Source organism: Mus pahari, chromosome 2, assembly GCF_900095145.1.
Source record: "Mus pahari chromosome 2, PAHARI_EIJ_v1.1, whole genome shotgun sequence".
Classification (NCBI taxonomy): Eukaryota; Metazoa; Chordata; class Mammalia; order Rodentia; family Muridae; genus Mus; species Mus pahari.
The window spans coordinates 73,346,468-73,362,657 of NC_034591.1; the positions used below are offsets into that span (position 1 = coordinate 73,346,468).

General features: G+C 45.7%; 1 pseudogene; it reads left to right on the forward strand.

Moving 5' to 3' along the window:
* Positions 1-4,793, forward strand: part of LOC110316816 — a 6,394-nt pseudogene extending 1,601 nt beyond the window's left edge.
* The last annotated feature ends 11,397 nt before the right edge of the window (positions 4,794-16,190 follow it).

A 16,190-nucleotide genomic window follows, 5' to 3' on the forward strand; every position in this document is an offset into this window, starting at 1 on the left:
ATTCTAAAGCGCATGCGTTATACAAGTTTTAACCAGTCAGGGGATTCTTACATAGCCAGTGGTAGATACTTCATGTTTTGTATAAATTTTGTTTAGGATGCAATGTTTAGCTTTTAACTAACTCTTGCTGTCTTAAGTTCATAACTGTGTTTAATGGCACACTTTCAAGATATTTAGCATGTAAAAAGCAGGACTTTTGATTTTTGTTTTTAACAGCTTTATATTGAAGCTGAGGTTTTACCACAAACAAGTTGAATGGCAGGCCTGGTATGCTGTACCTTGTTACATAAAGCTATTACCAGAATCTTAGTAAACACATGTTTTTTTAAAAAAAAAAAAAAAAAAAAAAAGAAGGTGCGACCCTGTTGGAGTAGGTGTGACCTTGTTGGAGTGGGTGTGTCACTGAGGGTGTGGGCTTTAAGACCCTCATCCTAATTGCCTAGAAGCCTGTATTCTGCTAGCAGTCTTCATATGAAGATGTAGAATTCTCAGCTGTTCCTGCACCATGCCTACCTGGATGTTGCTATGTTCCCGCCTTGATGATAATAGACTGAACTCTGAAACTGTTAGCCAGCCCCAATTAAATGTTGTCCTTCTAAGACTTGCCTTGGTCATGATGTCTGTTCACTGCAGTAAAACCCTAACTAAGACAGTCAGTTTGGTTCCCTCCAAACACTGAGCTAAAGTCCCTAAAAAGCAGAGGATTGGCCTTTGCCTGTGGTCTCTGAGTATGCCCTCGGTCCTGCCCCGTTCTCGGCTCCCTGTTACAGGTGAATGATGTCCCTTCGGGGTGCTCATTATCTGTTGTCCCTGCCCCGGATGCTTCTTTGGGTCTGAGGCTTGAGCTTATAAGAATTAAAACACATTTGATTATTTTTTCTTTCTCAGCTCTCTGCAGTGTCTCTTCATCCTGAGGAGAGGCCCCTATGACATCAGCTTAACTAATGGAGAAGGACAGTGTGGAAGGTTAGAGCAAGGAGGGGAGAAATCCTCAAATATGCCATCAGCACCTGGTCACAGAAGGACAGCCACACGATGGCTACCATCAGGGCTTGGGACCCTGTTCTGCACACTTGTACCTGGTGCATATTTTTACCTTAGGAATATATGTAGCCTCCAAAATTATTGGACTTTGTAGAAACTATATACATATGACACTTTTAAAGTGGCCAGGGGCTGGAGAGATGACCCAGTGGGCAAAGCTCTAGCTGTGGCAATGCAAAGACCTTACTCTCAATCCCCAGAAGGGAGCCAGTCACGGTGAGGTATGTCTGTAATCGGAGTGGTCCCAGGTGAGTCAAGAGGTGGGACCAGACAGTCTTGTCAATTAATTGTGTAGATCCTGATTTAGATAGAGAGTTTGCTGTTATGATTTTGTTAAAAAGACCTGCTTATGTTCTGCTGCCTGTAGAGTTAGGAAATGATCCTTGGTTTGAGAATTCAGGATTGCAAACTTTNAAAAGNTTAAATGAGCTTATTAGACCAAAGAGATTTGTTGCAGCTCTGATTTTAGGAATCACTGCTCTTATTGCAATTTTAACTTCTTTCACATTATCTACCACAGCTTTAGTTCAGCAACTATATACCGCTCATTTTGTTAACATATTAGAGATACAGAATTGGAGGCGAAGGTTAATGCTCTAGAAGAAGTAGTGCTAGTGATGGGACAGGATAATGCAAATATTAAGGAAAGGTTAGCTACAAAGTGTCAAGCCTCATTTCAATACATTTGTGTCACACAAAAACCTAAGTGCATTGAATCCCCTAAATTGGGATCAATATATTATTATTGGCATTATTTTATTAGTCCACTCATCTTTAGAGTTCCTCTGAGATCTGTAGCTACCACGAGACGGGACATCATGGAACTTCGTCTAAAAAATAAAAAAAACAAGGGGAACTGCTACATTCTTTCCAGTAGTGACAAGCTCCAACAGGCCCTAAAAACCTGGGCGCTGTCCCGAGGCAAAAAGTTCTAGGAAACTCAGTCTCCTGGAATGGTGGCATTTTGTATAACGAATGCTCCATTGTCCTTGCTTTAGTGGGAAAACAGATCCATGTGCTTTCCCTTAATACACAGCCATGTTAGTTCCTAGGCAGTCAGTCCTTGAGCTGACCCTGGGTCTAGGCAGCTAAGTCACTGCCCTACAAAGGAATTTACCACTCTCTAGGAAGAAGGAAGTTTGTGATCTAAAGAGGAACCAGGGTAGATACTTAGAACCATAGGTAGCTGAGTTACGCCCATACAAAAGCATTACAATGGCCTAAGAGGAAGGTGGACTATAGGAACTATGGCAAGGGCATGAAGCCCTTGCCCCTGCTACTGACTTTAAGCTGACTTTAGGTGGAGCTGTTTTTGATTCCCAGCTGTTAACATTGAATGTTATCCCAGTTGGTTCCTGCCAGCCCTTCCAGGTTTGCAATTGTCTGTTTTGTGTAACTTCCCTATTTTCTTCTGTATAAATAGTCTGATGCTCAATTTGACAATTTGCATTCAGATACCACACTCCCTTGTGTCCATGTCTGTTTGTCACCCCACATTTGCTGAATCCTCGCTCACCTGCAACCAGAGACCTGTTCCCCGCAGATCAGGGACCCCAGAAAAGTCCCTCTGCAGCACTGGAGGCTGAAGGTCAGCTAGCCTGGTGTATTCAGTAAAAGAATCCCATCTCATAACCAAGTGGAAGATAAGGATAACACCCGAAGTGACCCCACCCATGCAGTGTGACAAGAGTACACACACACAGCAACAGCCATACACACACAAACACACGCGTGAATCTCATACAAACACAAGCACTCCAAGTAAAACAGTAGTATAAAATACATTGAGAAGTAATAGAAAATGTCATAAATGTTCCCTCAGATCCACGGTTTGCAAGAAAAGTGCCAGTCTCTGATTGGCTATCACCCTCCTGTGGGTATCCTGGCAAACAGAATCCTTTACACCTCTTGAAATGAGTCCACAGTTAGCCCACACCAGGTGCAATGGCTCCGTTCCAGGGCTGCCAGCCTGTGTGAGCTGTGTACCAACCAAGGCTCCCACTTCTGGATGTTTGTGGTCTGTCAGCGAGACCTCACTTGCAGAGTATGTGACTGTCGGCTCTTAGGGAAGATGGTGAAGGGCATCACTCAGGAGCAGGAAAGATTTACTGGTGATAAGGCGTGTTCGTACATTTCTGGTAGATACATGGCTGCTCATCCTTGTTTCACAAGCACAAACATGTACACATGTGCACACACATGTGGAGGTCAGAGGTACGCCTACAGTATCATTCATTGTTTATTTTTGCCGTAATCCCTCACAGGCCTGAAGCTTGCCAGTTAGACAAGGCTGGGTGGCCAGTAAGCCCGGGATCTGCCAATTCCTGCCTTTCTAGAGCTTAGAGTTTTATGTAGTATTTACATATGGGTTCTAGGATTCAAACTCAGTTCTTTGTGCTTGCAAAGCACAAAGGCATTTTAACAACTGAGTTATCCCAGTCCCCAATGGTTCAGAATCCATTCTTTCATTCATTCACTCATTCATTCATTCATTCATTCATTCATTCATTGAGACAGAGCTTTGCTGTGCAGCCTTGGCTGCTCTGGAGCTTGCAATGCAGACTTGGCTGCCTGTAAACTCATAGAGATCTACCTGCCTTTGCCTCCAGAGTACTGGGATTGAAGGTGTGCACGACCATGCCCAGCTGTCTCGGAGCCTTTAATGTACAATTATGCATTGTAACTGCTCCAGATTGTAGTGTGTATGGTAATATACGCTGTAGGCAAATCCTCATGGCTACCTGGTGCTTCAACACTGTGTCTTGGGACTGTTGCCAGGCAGAACACATTTTGAGAAATGCTGTGGAGGCACACACCTCTCCTTCTGGCCACTATGATTTGGGGTGAGAGAAGATCTGAGCTTCTCCAAGCTCAATGACTGAGAAGCAGCCACTGAGAATCAAGACCGACCGAGACAGCGACTCATCATCCTGAAAACCTTCTGATTCGGGGAAATCAATGGCTGGGCCGTTGCCACCACCACCTCAGAGCTCACCTCAGAGCAGGGCTTCCCTGGCCCAGAATGTCTCCTTTCCTTTTGCTTTTCTTTCTGGAATATAAAAAAATGTCAATATTCCAGGAGATATGAATCACCTCATTGTCTTTTCTCATGAGAAACTCTGGTCTCTACTAAGTCAGCTTATCCAGGTTGAAAGACCCTTTCACGTCTTCGGTGCCAATCTTATCCGATGCTGTTAACCATTTATGTCACATCCACACAGTCCAAGTGGATGACAAGGCCAAGTGGAGACAATGGAGTCTGTGTAGCCCTCCTAGGTTTGGAGCTGTAGGGTGGGGAACAGCCCCAGGTAATGGGGTAGAGAGACAAAGCCATTGTGTGCCTGATGCTTAGTTCTGCTGGATTTCTTGCCTGTTCTTGGAACAGGCAGCATTTTGAAACTTCTGAAACGAGAACTTGAACTGATCCAAGACAAACTGTCCCAGCTAAGTCAGTAAAGGACGCACCTCGTAAACATGAGGCCTTGGGTCTGGGTTCCCAGAACACAAGTACAGAAAGCCAGATGTGGTGACACCTGCTTCTCATCCCAGCAATGCCAAGAGGGGAGGTGGAGACAGGTGGGTTTCTGAACGCTTACGGGCAGCCAGCCTAGCCTGGAAGGGAGAGACCCTGTCCCAAATATGGGAGGTGCCTGTGATGATTCATCTCTTCAACTTGTCAACTTGATTGGACGTAGAGTCGCCTGGGAGACCAGTTTCTGGGCGTGTCTATAAAGGAACATCTAGATTGAGCTAATGAAGGTAGGGCCTATCCTAACCCTGAGTGGTTCAGTAGGCAGGGGCCAACAACTGAACAAAAAGGAGAAGGCTAACTTAGTGAGCTCAAATACCCAACACCCTGTTAACTCCCGACTGACGCATACATGGGACCTGAGGCTTCTTGCTCCTGCCACACACCTTTCCCACTGACTATCTCCCCCCAATGCCGCGAGTCAAGATAAAGCCTTCCATCCTTGAGTTACTTCTTGTCAGGTGTTTGAGCGTAGCAAAGAGAAGTTTAACTAATATAGCTCCCCAGCAATGACACCCGAGCTTATCTTCTCAGTTCCACATGTACACACAAGCCCTCGAATCTATCAACACGCATACACAGATAAATATGCACACAGAAAAAGAGGAGAGGGAAAGAAAGGAGGGAAGGGAGGCAGGCTGCTTAATAAATGCATACAAAAGCATTAGAACAGAGAATGGAAGGCGGCGACCTGCTCAGAGACAACGATGCTGAAGGCCTTGAACCTCCTCCCTCACCGCTCCACACAGCATGGCTTGTACTTGCCAATTCCCACTGCTGGGACCTGCCAGGCCAGTGTTTCATTATAATGTTGGCCAGTAAACAGTGTGTTTCTTCATATAATGATGACAGGATTTCATGAATAGAAATTAGGCCTTGGACCAAGTTTATAATAAACCACAAGCTTCGTTACTCAGGTAAGGAAAAGCGACCAGCTGCCGAGTGATGTACTCGCCATGTAGCAAGAAGGAAGCTCTGAGAAGTTGTTTAGAGAAGGTGCCATGGTGATGTCTGACAGGCTCCAGGCATCTTTCTCTTGGGGTGGATGCGTAGGAGGACAGTAAAAAAAAACTAAAGCAAAAAAAAAAAAAAAAAAAGACAATTGGGTAGAAATTCTTCCCACCTCTGTTGAGCCAAGTCATATGGCCCCTAGAGAAATGACACCATCATATAATGTTTATTAAATGTGAGAGGAAAGAATAAAAATTATTTTTCTATTCAAGACTAATTTAAGATCTATGTGAAGAACTGGGGGATTTTTTTTTTTCCTCCTGTTGAACAACGAACAAAGGGGCCTATTAATGTTAGGAAGTGACCTCAGTGTGGTTAAAAATATTTGTGTTGCTTCTGTGTAGAATGGCAGGCAAGCACGCCCTTCCCAACCTGTGTGGGCAGCAAGAAGCAAACAGAAGAGAGAAGAGGAAGTGAGGGTCAGGGCGGATGACAGACTTGGATCAACACCAGTGCTTTCAAGAGTGAGTGTGATGCTTCGGGTTCAATAACTGTGCCTCTGCCAAGGGCTGGGCCCCGCCTGTCCATCAGCGGCATTGGTGCCCGGGCATAGGGCATGCTTCTGAGCTTTCTTTCCCTTGGTCCTTCATGCCAGAGCCATCTCCGTCCTCAGCTCCTTCTAGAAGTGCAAATCAGACTAAATTCATACCCTGTGCACTGAACTCTGACTCAGTTGGTTTCCTTTGAGTTCAAGTTTCCTCTTGGTCTCCTAAATGGAATTGGGTACTGCATGCTTTAATATAAAACAGATACATATAGTCAAAACCCTCAAGTCAAACTGGCTTTTAATCTTAGCCTTAGTATTGCCAAGTGAAATTTGTCTCTAAGCCAGGTGTGGCGGTGTGTGCTGTAAACCCTGCACTCTGAAACCCGACAAAGAAGGATGATCGGGAAGTCTGAAATCAGCTTGGTCCACCTAGCAAGAATCAGGTCTTTGGCACCTTTAATAAATGCTTGGGACACTTGCCAGCTCTTAGGTTTGTACAGATTTTACTTCAGGTGCCGTCTGTGGCTTCTACTGTCTTCTCTCACTCGTGAGGCACTTAGGAGGGGGCAGATGGTGTTAGTGCTCTCTCCCCACTGACAGGGTAAGAGAGATGTTCCTTTTCCTTTCATCCCAAACAGATGTTTATAGCAAACAGTATATATATGGCTTTTCTATTGTAAACAAGCATAAGAAAATTAAAATCCCTGTTATGGTACGAGCCCCCAATCACAGTTAACATATGGCTGTATTTCCATCCTGTACCACCCAGAGAGCATCCCTCTATGCTAGACAGCTTGAAGTTTCAGGACCTAAGCCCCTGTGCTCTGGGGGAACCCCTATAAACCCTTCATGTTCTCAGATGCTGTCTTTAAGGCAGCAAGCTAAATTAGGGGTACACGGTATGATATGTCCAAGAGAGAAGGCCAGGCTGCCCATTAACACAAGCCCGCAGCTTGCTTAGCAAGTATCCTACCAGTTACCCTAACACCCACACATACAGTCAGGTAGCATTGAGCTGGTTCTAAAAGTTTTGAGGTGCCTCACTGATATTTATCTGTAGAAATGAGATTGTAAAGATATACCCTAGAGCTACTCAAAAAAAACCATGCCGACCAACACTGTCAGAACTGACTCACAGGCATTCTGCAGACTGTTCCTAAACCCCTCTGATCCAGTTCTCATTGAGAGCCAATCCTTTGTTGGAGATTCCTTCCCCTTTTCTTGGGTTCCTCTAAATTCTAATTTTGAAAAGTGAGTTGTGAGAAAGGACTCGGGCAGGAAAGGCACATCATTCCCCGAGTGCTGCAACTATGGAGTTAGCTGAAATCATGGGCTAGGAACTGGTCTGAACCCAGGTTCAAATCCCAGGCCTGCCCTTTGTTAGCTGTGTGTGTTTAAGTGGGCTGGCTACTCACTGACTTCAGTCTTAATTTTCTTATTTATACAGGGAAATAGGAAATTCCTAGGCGTTTGTGGTGAATAGAGGAGATAGGCTATCATTTCTTAGACTCCAGAATGCCTATTTCTTACTGCCTCCCACTCTCAATTCAAAATTTATTATTAGACCACTGGTACATATGTAAGGTAATGTACGGTAACTGGCTTGATCTTGTCATTCCACGGTGTACAAATATTCCAAAGTTTCACTGCATTCCCATAGGCTTATATACATTTTTCAACAAAAAGAGATTAGAGCCAGGCGGTGGTGGCGCACACCTTTAATCCCAGCACTCGGGAGGCAGAGGCAGGCAGATTTCTGAGTTCGAGGCCAGCCTGGTCTACAGAGTGAGTTCCAGAACAGCCAGAGCTATACAGAGAAACCCTGTCTCGAAAAACTAAAAAAGAAAAAAAAAGAGAGAGAGAGAGATTAGAGGACTGGGGAATGTAGCTCGATGGTCAGGAAGCACTCATTGTTCTTGCAGAGACCTGGGTTTCTATTCCCAGCACCCATATGGCAGCTCAGTTATCTGTAGCTCCCATTCCAGGGGATCTGACACTCTCTTCTGACCTCCATGGGCAACAGAAACATATGTGGTACATAGACATACATGCAGGCAAAACACCCATACATAAAATAAAATAAAAATGAAAAGAATGTATCCTAGTGACAAATTTACTTTGTGGAGAAGAAGAATATTGGAGATTAAGCCCAGAGCTTCATGATGCTATGTAAGTATTTCGCAGTGGAGTCATGCCCCAGCCTTTCCTGGCTTTTTTTTTTTTTTTAAGATTTATTTAGATTAACTTACATTGGTGTTCTGCCTTATGTTTATGAGAGGTGCCAGATCCTCTGAAACTGGAGTTACAGACAGTTTTTAACTGTCATGTGGATCCTGGGAACTTAACTCAGGACTTCTGGAAGAGCAGCCTGTGCTCTTAACTGCTGAGCCACCTCTCCTGCCCCTCTCTTGGCCTTTTCAGGAAGCAGGACACTAGAGATGGAGATGCCCTCCTCCCTCAGAGAACAGGACATAGAGTTTCAGGTTCTCAGAGATCTTCTGCTCAGCTTAAGGAGCTGTCATAGGAGGTGGAGCTTAACATTCAAACGTGCATCTGTCGGGCTCCGAAAACCAACTGGCTCCGTCATAGATTTTACAAAAGATGAGGTGGGAAGGTATGGCTGGAAGTTGGACTTAATTAATTTGAACAGTTTTGGGAGTTTCTCCATGCCAGAGAAAGGCAGGAGTATAGGCCTGGAAGTCTCCCACCAAAACAGAAGGACAGAGACCATTGTGTGAAGCCAGGGGGAATGGCACACTTGTGCATGACACTGCCTGCTAACTGAGTCATATGGATCCTATCAAATGATGAGCCCATAGCTTGGGCACTGCTGAGAAGCTAATAGACAAAAACAAAGCTTCCAATAGGCTCATGCGGGCCAGGTCAGAGACTGACCCTGGACAGGACACTAAGCAGGGCTCCTCATGGTCAAAACCAGCAGCCTGTGCCACAGTACCCATAACCACACAGCAGCCTTGCCACAGTACCCATGCCCATAGAAGCCTGTGCCACAGTACCCATGCCCACAGCAGCCTGAGCCACATTACCCATATTCACAGCAGCCTGTGCCACAGTACCCATACCCACAGCAGCCTTGCCACAGTACCCATGCCCACAGCAGCCTGTGCCACAGTACCCATGCCCACAGCAGCCTGAGCCACAGTACCCATGCCCACAGTAGCCTGTGCCACAGTACCCATGCCTACAGCAGCCTTGTCATAGTACCCAAGCCCACAACAGCCTGTGCCACAGTACCCATGCCCACAGCAGCCTGAGCCACAGTACCCATGCCTACAGCAGCCTTGCCACAGTACCCAAGCCCACAACAGCCTGTGCCACAGTACCCATGCCCACAGCAGCCTTGCCACAGTACCCAAGCCCAAAACAGCCTGTGCCACAGTACCCATGCCCACAACAGCCTGTGCCACAGTACCCATGCCCACAGCAGCCTTGCCACAGTACCCATGCCCACAGCAGCCTTATCCACCATCTTGTCCTCACAAGTCAGAAAGGAATCTTCTCTCCTGACACTAGCCCTTCCTAGAGCTTCCATGCATCATCATTTGTGATATACAAGCATAACTTCTCCCTATGATGGTTAGCTTTGTCAATTTGGCACAATCTATAATCACTTGGAAAGAGAATCTCTTTGAGGGGTTGTCTACTGAGTTGGCCTATGGATGTGTCTACGGGAGATTATCTTAGTTATATTAATTGATATGGGGGAACCCAGTCCACTGTAGGCAGCACATTCCCTAGGCAGTGTATACTGAATATATATATATATATATATATATATATATATATATATATATGAATGAATGAGTGGAGAAATGAGCTGAGCACAAGCACATAAGCTACTGAGCACACATGCATTCATTTCTCTCTGGTCTCTTCTGTGGATATGATGTGACCAGCTGTCTCAAGCTCCTGTCACTGTGACACTACCTCAGTGATGTACTGGACCCTGAAACTGTGAGCTAAAGTAACCCCTCTCTTCCTTAAGCTGCTTTTTGTCTGGATGCTTGTTTTATCACAGCAACAGGAATGACACTAAATTGAAGCTGGGCGTGGTGGTGCACGCCTTTAATCCCAGCACTCAGGAGGCAGAGGCAGGTGGATTTCTGAGTTTGAGGCCAGCCTGGTCTACAGAGTGAGTTCCAGGACAACCAGGGCTATACAGAGAAACCCTGTCTTGAAAAACCAAAAAAAAAAAAAAAAAAAAAAAAAAAAGCAAGAAAGAAATGACACTAAATCTACTCCCTATCTATATCCAGTGACAAGTATGCCATCCTATCAAAGGAACCATACTTATCTTCCATGAAGCAATAAAGGTCTGACAAAATTAGGACCTTGCCCTGAAGATCCTAATTTATGTGGAGACAGTTTCCCAGTCACCGAGTGACACCTCTGAGTGTTTTCACTAAAGATGTCTTAGCATGAGTGCAGACACAGGAAGGGTGAGGTTGATGTGGAAGAAGGAAGGAGAAAGCGCCCGTCTTAGCCAGGGGAAGCTTGGGAGGGAACAAAGGATGGTGCGGTGGTCCCAGGACTCCACCTGCCAGAACACGGACTCCACCCCCACCCCACCCACGACAGCAGTCTGAGTGGACCAGGAGAAGAGAATGATTTTGGTCTCCTATTTTGCCATTGAGTAAACTGAGGTTCAGAAAAGTATATTCTGGATTATGTTTTTAACGATGTCAAGTTCCTTTGAGGTTGTAGTTAATTGCTTCTGTTATAGTGAGTCACCACCAGCTGGGTGGATTTATTGAGAAGATAAACTTATTTCTCACAATTCTGGAAGCTGGAAATCCAAATTGGAAGTGCTAGAGTTTCAGTGTCTGGTGAAACTACATCTTTGCTTCCAAACTGATTCCTTGAATGCCATTTCAACATGTGGCAGAAGAGCAAAAAGGGTCTCCCGTTTTGTAATGGACCCCCCAATCTCTGTAAAGCTCACCAATTCCATTTATGTGTATGCATGTATTTATTTATATGTATATATTATTATATGCATGCGTATATTTATTTATATTTTGGGCACAAGAGAATCAGACCCAGGACCCCGTTGCTCAACCATTGAGCTGAGACAGGTAACTATAAAGGTAGCTTAGCAACAAGCTAAGGCTCCACATGGTTTGAACTAGACACACACACAATACATTTGCCAGCCTGAGACTCTCCACTTGCCTGGAGCTGCATATTCACTTGCTCAGACAACGCAACAGATTGCTCTTCAGTAACAACTTCTCCTTAACTCCCCTTTTGTGACCAAACACATCCTAAACTAAAGAAAATTCATGGATCCACCCTGAACTGGCATGGGGTACGTATGCAGCCAGGCGAAGCTTCTTTGAATAAACTTCCAAGGGAACCTCCCTATTTATCATCTTAGGCTTGTGCATGGCTGGGTGTGCATATGATTAAATCAGATGCATCAAGGGAAAGGGCATGTACAGTAAATAAAGGCTTACAGAACCCAAGCTTGTTAATCCAAACAGAAAACCACCCACACCCCACTCCCAGAAACCAACCCCTCTCCCTCCTATTCCCTGTAAAACCTGAGGCCCCAAACAGTAACCCGCTCCTCTGAACACAGCCCTCATAGCCTGCTGCTCCCTGCATCAGTTCTGCAATTTGTCTTTGAAGAAAACTTCTTGCTACTTTGTTATTCCTGTGCACCTTTTCAACTTTTTAAACAAGATTGTAAAGAACCAAGAAATAGCCAGTCAACAGAGCTACAGCCTCCAATCATTCACAGGTATTTCGTCCACATGACTTACTGTAACCATTCCCCAACTCTTTGCACTATTCAGTGATTATTCAACCAAAGGCTTTTGGGGAAATACAGCCATTCAAAGCCATAGCAGCTATGAGCTTAAACTCTGAACGAGTCAGCGTGTAGCAATACTTGTTTCCTTTGTGTCTGCTCTTGTTAAGGGCTGAGAGGGATACTGGGATTCTCTGTGGCACGCTTCTGTCATGGTGCCCATGGAAACAGAAATCAGAGGGATCTTCAAGCTGTGCCGGGCTGAATTCCAGAGCCTGGGAGTCAGGAGAGAATGTTGTCCTCCATTCACATAACCCACAGTCCCTCAGATAAACCAAGCATTTCCCCAGCCTCCTGGGTTTCTTCACAAAAACAAAAACATCAGACTCCAAAGCAACTCCCCTCCTTCACCACAGCAGCTTCATCTACACCAAGAATTCAGCTTTTGTCCCTTCAGTGGGTTGACTTGCACCCTTTACAGAGATATGTGAAAGTCTTAACTTCACTTGCAAGTAGTCATTGCAGATAGATCGGCTCAGATGAAGTCATTTGGAAATAAGGTGAGCCTCTCATACAGTACTAGGATTCTTATTAGCAAGCAAGCAAACAAACAATAATGACAAAACCATGACAAGACAAAAAGGTCAAAGGCTACAAGCCCAGACCCACTTGGACCTGCTGGACACATCAGAAGCAAGGGGACACAGCGCAAAATGCTCCCGCCCAGAGTTTTCATCCAGAACTATGTTGGTGTTCTGTCTGGAACGCACCCCCACAGTTACGCGGAAGCAGCCAGATAGCCCACTATAAAAGGGGCTGCTGGGCCCTTCCTCCCTCTCTTGCCTCTCTATTCTCTCCCTTGCCCCTTGCTCCCCCTCTCTCCCCATGGCCTTTCCCCCTCTCTCCATGTGGTCATGGCCAGCGTCTACTTCCCTAATCTCTCCTGCTTTCTGCCTTTCTCTGCCTCTACTACCCTCTTAACTCCCCTCCCCATGCCCTGAATAAACTCTATTTTATACTATATGTGGCTGGTCTCTCAGAGGAAGGGATGCCTTGGCATGGGCCCACCAAGGCACCCCCTCCCCCCACACCCCTATAGAACATATATTAATACCCTTTCTCTTTTTGTGATCATAACAAACTAGACTCGCGTCCTCCAACCTCCAGCCTCTAGAACCTCGAGGGAATAGGGTTTTGCTGCTTTGGGCCACTCTGCTTCTGTTAAGGTCTTAGGACAGACTTTTGCAACTGCACTCACTTTGAACAGAGCTGGACCCTAGACAAGAATGAACTATTTGTGACTATAGCTAAAAGAAGTAGCGACTGGGCTGACCAAGAGATGGTTCTGGGTTCTGGTATTGCCTGTTCCCTGCAGACATGACTGATGGGTTGTGGTTCTCTTCCCACAGGACCAGGCTTGCAGAACTTCTCAGCGTCTGTTGTTTCAGGCTGTTGACAATGCCTGAGACTCCAGTCCCCTTCTATCCATGAGTTAACACTTTCTCTCGGTGTTCAATAGCTACCAAGTAGAGTAAACCATTAGAAAATTTACATGGCAAGAGAAAGAAGTATCCATCAGGAGAGGGAGACGGTTGCTAGGCAAGGGGAAGGTCAAAATGACCCAGCAAAGTATGGTGAAGGGGGGGGGGATAAAGACAACATCATGAATAACTAGCTGGAATCTTTGCTCCTGTTGGTTCGGATAAAAGCAAAACTGGTTTTACTTTTAAGGGGAAAAGAAGAGACCTCTGATCTTCAAAGTGTCTGCAGAAACAAAGAGTTGGTGCCGTGTGCACAGTTAAGGTTGTGTTTCCATTTGCAGCAGGATCCTCCGGGCGTGTAAAGCCTGTGTTTACTGCAAGCCTGTCAGGCACCTGGTGGGGTGACTGAGTCAGCTGTTCCCCTGGGTCTGCCTTTCTTATCACTGCTGCTCCACTGACACCAATCTCAAGTGAACTTTAAACAAAGAGAGTCTCCACACTACACCCACTTAGCTTGCCGGCGCGCGGTGTCTCTGCTGTCACGTTACCCGCGCGTGGCGTCTCCGCTGTCACGTTGCTGTCTGTCCTCGGGTCTTTCGAGTGAGCCGAATCCGACTTTTATCAGCCCTTCTGTCTCTGAGTCTGTCATCTTTGCGCCCTTCACACTGACTTTTAGTGTTTGCTGCTTTGCCCCTCCCCCCACCTCCTGTCACTCCCTAGCCTCTGTTATTTACATTGCATTAAATATGCTAATTAAGCAGATGAAACGCTTCCTTATTCAGCTTTGACTTCGCAGTTCCTGAAACTGAGAACTGGCTTTGTTTTCTACAGGTTCTTCTAACACCCAGTTTTGCTGCTGTGGCAGAAAGCAGGAGCACTCCAGATGGAAGCCGCCCCACCCCCACCCCCACCCCCCTTCACTCTGGTCCTCTTACTCTCTTAACCTCCTTTCCCCTTTGAAGATAAAAACACTAAGTGACATTTACTATTTCAAATCATCTTTAAAGGTATCATTCTGAGCCATTAGGCATATTTACATGGTAACTATCAACATTTATCTGTTTCCAGAAATCTTTCATCATCCCAAATAGAAAGTCTTGGTTGGCTCCAACCCCAGTCCAACACCACATTCTGTAGTGTACTGTTATTGGAAGGGGCCTGAATTCACTGAAAATGCATTACATGGGTGGGGTGGGGTGGTGCACTACTTTAACTCCAGCACTTGAGAAGCAGATGCAGGCACATCTCTGAGAATTCAAAGCAAGCCTGGTGATGAGTTTCAGAATAGCCAGGGGCTGAATAGTCAGATCGTCTCAAAAACAAACAGCAAGCAAGAAAGGAAGGAAGGAAGGAAGGAAGGAAGGAAGGAAGGAAGGAAGGAAGGAAGGAAGGAAGGAAGGAAGGAAGACAAGCTTCAAAACAGCCACCAAAATGCTTTTTTAAAAAAACAATTAATAGGCTAAGAAAAGAGACTGGAGTCACATATAATGATCAGTTAAAAACCACAAAGGTTTTGGAGAGATGGTTCATAGGTTTGGAGCTTGTACTGCTGTTCCAGAGGACCTGAGTTCTGTTCCCAGCACCTACATCTGGAGTTTCACAACTACCTGTAATTCCAGTTCCTGAGCCCTATTCTGGCCTCCTGGGTATCCAGGCACATCTGGTATGCACTCGCACAGACATGAGCAAAAATAAATCTAAAAAGATCCACATTGGGGGCTGGTGACACAGTTCAGAGAGCAAAGGTGCTTTCGCCAGCGTCTGAAGTTTAACCCCTGGGGACCACGTGGTGGAAGGAGAGAAAGGATTCCTGAAAGTTCTTCTCTGGCACATGCACACACACACACACACACACACACACACACACACACACGCACGCACACACGAGAGAGAGAGAGAGAGAGAGAGAGAGAGAGAGAGAGGCAGATAGTCAGAAACAGAGAGACAAAGACTTTCTATAAATAAATAAATACATGCATACATAAATACATAACTAAATGTAATTTTAAAACATTTTTTAAACAGCAAAGGCATTAAAAGAGGGGAAAGACATAAAAAGATGCAAAGAGAGTGATTGCCAGAGAACAGGAAACATACAGTGGCTATCAGCCCACCTGCATCAAAAATAACATTATTTTTAAGTTACCATGCAAAGTAAATGTTTGGTTTGGGACCCTGGACCAAGGGACTGGGGTGCATATTTTACATACAAAGACAGACATTGTTGGTATCAAGAACCAGTGTGGCATATCAGCTCTGAACCCAGTGACATCACACATAGGCGACAGAGACCTGCACATCTGCAGCCATGGCAATAGCCGTACATTCCCAGAATCCACTTGGCTCACCTCCCACCTATACCTGTGAGCTACTATGTCACTATCCACAAAGACTGAGCCCTCTGACCTCTCTTTTCCTTTCCCTACCTCCTCTTCACTGCCACCTTTGCCCTCTCCCCCCACATGGAGCTGCTTTGGCATGGTGTGGTCTGTCCTGACTCAAACCTCGATTCTAACACAACAAACATGGCCTCCAGGTTCTCCCATCATCCTTCAGTCCTTACCTGGCATACCCAGGGCTGCCCTTCACCCACAGGCTCCTCCCTATACGATCCAGACATTTTGGTCTACTTCTCCTCCTCCTTCTCTCCTCTCTCTGCTCTCTTTCTCTTCCCCCTCCTCGCCCCTCTCCCATGGTGACACCCCTGGCCTCAATCCTTGGGACCAGTGAACTTGCCCCGGAGCAGCTTACCAGCAAACCTGCCTTTAATATAGTCTAATCTGGCTTGAATTGACTCATTTCACAGGCTGCAGAGAAATCACCTATCAGATGTGTGCTTCCTTAAGGCAGTCTCACACAGCTGTG